This window comes from Anomaloglossus baeobatrachus, unplaced genomic scaffold, assembly GCF_048569485.1.
Source record: "Anomaloglossus baeobatrachus isolate aAnoBae1 unplaced genomic scaffold, aAnoBae1.hap1 Scaffold_271, whole genome shotgun sequence".
Lineage (NCBI taxonomy): Eukaryota > Metazoa > Chordata > Amphibia > Anura > Aromobatidae > Anomaloglossus > Anomaloglossus baeobatrachus.
The window spans coordinates 327611-332727 of NW_027442217.1; the positions used below are offsets into that span (position 1 = coordinate 327611).

General features: G+C 45.9%; 1 pseudogene; it reads right to left on the minus strand.

The window, feature by feature from the left end:
* Positions 1–4545: 4545 nt before the first annotated feature.
* Positions 4546–4752, minus strand: LOC142264802 (U2 spliceosomal RNA; annotated as a pseudogene).
* Positions 4753–5117: the final 365 nt, after the last annotated feature.

The window sequence follows — 5117 nt, forward strand, 5'->3', positions numbered from 1 at the left end:
CCCTTGACCATGTAAAGCTCACCCCCAGCCGAAGTGGGTACACCTACGCTCTGACCATCGTAGACCACTACTCGAGGTTCCTGGTGGTTGTCCCAGTTAAGGACTTAACCGGCCGCACCGCTGCTAAGGCTTTCCAGGCTTATTTCTGTTGACCGCATTGGTACCCGGAGAGGGTGCTTACCGACCAGGGTCCGGCCTTTGAAGCAGAGGTATTCCAGGAATTCTGCCAGTTGTACGGCTGCAAGAAAATCCGGACCACGCCTTACCACGCCCAAACCAATGGCATTTGTGAAAAGATGAACCACTTGGTCCTGGGCCTCCTCAAGACGTTACCACTGGAAGAGCGGAACCTGTGGCTGGAGAAGCTACCTGACCTGGTCGATATGTACAACAACATCCCTTCCAGCTCTACGAAATGCACTCCAGCATACCTGATGAGAGCTCGTCCCGGCCGGCTACCAGTGGATCTGGAAATGGGCTTGGAAGCTTCAGAAGCACTCCTGTCGACAGCTGAATGGGACACTCGGCGGAGGACACAGTACCGACAGGTCCAGGAGTATGTTGAAAAGAACTTGTGCCGGAGTCGGGGACAACAGGAGCAGTGCTTCAACAAGAAGGCGCCTGCCGGTTCCTTCCAACCTGGGGATGTAGTGCTGAAGCGGAAAAGAAGGGCCCACAAGCTGGATGATCAATGGGAAAAAACCCCGTATGTAGTCCAGCCCACAGGATGGGAGAATGGGAAGGCCTACCAGATCAGCCGTGACCAGGGGGGGACTTTGGCCACGGTTTCCCGAGACCACCTGAAGAAGTGCCCACCAGCATTGAGAGTAGCGGATGAGGCTCCAGTTCCCAGTCCAGTGGAGAAGGAAAAAGAGGTAATCCACACCATGATGGGTGATTTTCCAGCAGACTGGCCTACACAGAACGGTGCGGTGATCCTTCCAGTGATACTGTTCCCACAACCCGTGGATGAAGAAATGATGGAAACGGTTAACCGCGAGCCAGTGCCCAGGGATGTACCTGTACCCAGCTCCCCTACGCCTCCGCCTGCCCCACATGATAGCAGGGAGGAGGAACTGACTGTTCCCTCTGCCCCACTGCCTGTCACCACTGACACCGGACCCCGAAGGTCCACTCGCTCCAACCTAGGTAGACCCCCACTTAGGTACAGGGAAACTACTCTTTAAAAGGGGGGGGCTTTATGTGTTGAGTGTACCAGTTTGAAAGTTTTAAATGATAAGTAAAGATGATCAACCTCTATAAATCACTTGTAAGGCTACATCTGGAATATGGGAACCAGTTTTGGGCTCCACATTTTAAAAAGGACATTCAGAAGTTAGAGTCAGTTCAAAGGTGGGCAACTAGACTACTACAAGGAATGGAAGGCCTCCCATATGATGACAAGTTGAAAAAGTTATTAAGTGATTATTGGCTGCAATGGGGCTTTCTGGCTGGTGCCAGCCTCTCTTCTTAGCACACAGGAACCACAATCCCTACACCATGCTTCAATGGATTCTCTCATCCCAGCCCAGTAAAACTACATATTTTACACAGTCATAAGCAGCCCATGGGCATTCACCTGCATTCAAACCAATAACAGCTCATAGACCAGACAATCCATCTACCACTGGACCAAAGACAGGAAGTTAAATCCACTGCCTGCGGTAACCAACTTAATCCTATAGGCTACTCACACAACAAACCCAACAGAAAGGAAAAAAACATGGCTTCGATTATCCATCCAATGAAAACGCATAACCATTGTGAGCCATTGGACAATGCAATTGGACACATGGTGACATGGTGCACGGCCCAATGAATCAAGTCTTTACTTCATATTCACGGTTTAAGCCCTTGGGTTCTAATGTGCCCAGAGTACATATCCAGAAAGATTCTCTTTCTTTGAGCTAAACACAAGTCAACAATACATTGTAAGCAGATTCTATTACCAGTCCCACACCATTTTGTGACGCATAATCACACAGTGATCCAATTAAGATTCCAAGTCATCGAACATGTCCAAGCCATACGTAGAGGAGGCAATAGAATTAGGAAGCTCAAAGAAAGGGAATCTTTCTGGATATATACTCTGGGCACATTGGAACCCAAAGGCTTAAACCATGAATATGAAGTACAGACTTGATTCATTGGGCCATGCATGGACATAATGGACATAATTCTAATAGGCAGGACAGGTAATAAGGAGCACAAGGGATATGCTAAAATGTGTTGTGTGACAAGACAGACACAGGAAAGGAGATGATAACAGGTGTAGGGACCAACAAGGTGAGACAAGGGGTATCAGGATAGGGTCAAGTAGGTATGAATGTAGTAATGGGGCAGGCATAGAGAATTGTATGCGAATGTGAATTACAATAAGTCACTAAGGAAAGGAATATGTGAGTGTGTGCCTAATGTAAACTAATATTGTACTGGCAAAATTATAGATGGAAAGGGAGAAGGGGAGAGGGGAGAGAGGAGGCTGTAATTGACTACAAGGGTATGAGTTATGAGTGATCATAGGGATAGTGCTACATAAGTGGAAATACCTATGGAGGACCGGATGTGTAAGCGCATACCTTATACAAACCTATAGAGTGCTGATGGGTGAGAGTGTGATGTTAGATATAAGACATCCTATAGTGAATAGTGAGCCGTAATCAAGTGCAACAGGGATATTTCACGTGACTATGGGAACCTGGAAGGTAAAGAAAGGGGAGAAAAAACTGTTAGACAAGGTAATCAGACAAACATGACAAATAAAAAACAAGGAAGAATGGAACTCCATACATACTGGAGCCATATATAGTGTGAACACGAAAAAGAACCGGGCGTTAGAAAAAATGTGCACGGCCCAATGAATCAAGTCGGTTCTTCATATTCATGGTTTAAGCCCTTGGGTTCCAACGTGCCCAGAGTATATATCCAGAAAGATTCCCTTTCTTTGAGCTTCCTAATTCTATCGCCTCCTCTGCGTATGGCTGGGACATGTTCGATGACTTGGAATCTTAATTGGGCCACTGTGCGATTATGCGTCACAAAATGGTGTGGGACTGGTAATAGAATCTGCTTACAACGTATTGTTGACTTGTGCTTAGCACAAAGAAAGGGAATCTTTCTGGATATGTACTCTGGACACATTAGAACCCAAGGGCTTAAACCGTGAATATGAAGTACAGACTTGATTCATTGGGCCGTGCACCATGTCACCATGTGTGCAATTGCATTGTCCAATGGCTCACAATGGTTATGCGTTTTCATTGGATGGATAATCGAAGCCATGTTTTTTTCCTTTCTCTTGGGTTTGTTGTGTGAGTAGACTATAGGATTAAGTTAGTTACCGCAGGCAGTGGATTTAGCTTCCTGTCTTTGGTCCAGTGGTAGATTGATTGTTTGGTCTATGAGCTGTTATGGGTTTTAATCCAGGTGAATGCCCATGGGCTGCTTATAACTGTGTGAAATATGTAGTTTTACTGGGCTGGGATGAGAGAATCCATCGAAGCATGGTGTAGGGATTGTGGTTCCTGTGTGCTAAGAAGAAAGGCTGGCACCAGCCAGAAAGCCCCATTACAGCCAATAATCAACCGCTAGCCGCTGGAACTCGTTGCTCTAGATCATGTCAAACTCACACCAAGCAGGAATAGATACATTAGCCCACCATCCCACCCAAAGAGCAACTTCTGCTGCGCAGCTGGCTTTCTAGGCAGCAGCGCTATCGTGATGTCAGCGGGGGACATTGTGACAAGCCAGTGTTCCGTCACTTCATGTTGTGCACTGTTCAAACGGAAAATACATCAACAGGCAGACTACAGAAAAGCTTACTAACAAAGGTTAGAGAGGGGCTTTCTCAGAGGGCTTTTTACAGTTTGTCTATTCCCAATTAGCCGTTTAAGTATGCTTAATGAAAGTACTAATTCTTTCATAGGCCGCCCATTCTTAGTATTTGACGTTCCTTATATTGCGGTATCAGGCTTCGCAGCAGGTTGCAAAACATTCATCACCCATGACTGTCCCCAATTGGGCTCAGAAGCTAAATGTCTATCATGACCTCTCTTTTTGAAAGTCCAAGAGCAAGCAAACTCTTCCTCCAGGAGAGGGAGCCAACAGATCACTAAAGACATCATCATTGCTCAAAGAAAACACCGAAAAACAATGGAAGCTTTAATTGGAGTGGAATCTGATAGACAGCACCTGATGCCAAGTCTGCATCTTCTAACACCTGCAGTCACTGCAGCAGCTGAATCCAATGTGTCCAAAAGGGATCTATTCTATTCAATTGCAAATGATCTAGATAAGACTGAGAATAAGATACTGCACGGGACATAGCAGAGTTGGTCAAGTTGAGTGGAGATGAGTTTGCTATTTGGCACAGCTTTTGCATCAATAAAGCAAGTAAAAGGTGTGAAAGATAAAAAAAAGGGTGAAAGTGTGAAAAGTGAATTGGCCAAATTGAGGTGCATATAAAGTTTTTGCTTTCTTTCAATTCACTAATGGGGCTCATTTGAATCAGGTGAATTGAGTTCTGCTTTTGGAAACTGGGTTAAGAAGGGGTGCACCGGTCCTGGAGGTACTGCAATACCAGGTCAATGCGTGGAGTGGACAGAGCAAGATTTTTTCCATCTCCTTGTTCTAAAAATCCATTTAATATATGGTCCCCAGAGAGGGGACGTATCAGATATTAAACTGATAAGAACAGATTTAATTTTTTTTTTTTTCTGTTTATCAGTAGGACTTCAAAATAACAAAGGTGATCGCCTCCCGTTGCCTGGGAACCGTCCAGGCACAAGAGGGCTATGTGTCACCAGAAGGCGCACACACTTCCTCAAGGCCGGCAGACGTGCAATCCCAGGCACCTTCCAGTACCGACCAAGGTAGCGTCCTCCGAAACTACACTTGATCTTAGCCAAAAGGCTGAGAAGCTATAACCCGAATTGGTTACGGCCTTGAGTGGCACCCTGGCCTATACCGGACACATCTTAGGGAGAGGGAGACAAACCCACGCCTACAGAAGACATTTTGTCACCCAAGCCAACCCTTGAAAAGGCTGTTTTGCAGAGCAAAAACAAGAAGAATGATGCTTTTTGCAGCCGCCGCCCACTGCAATTAATCTGAATAAC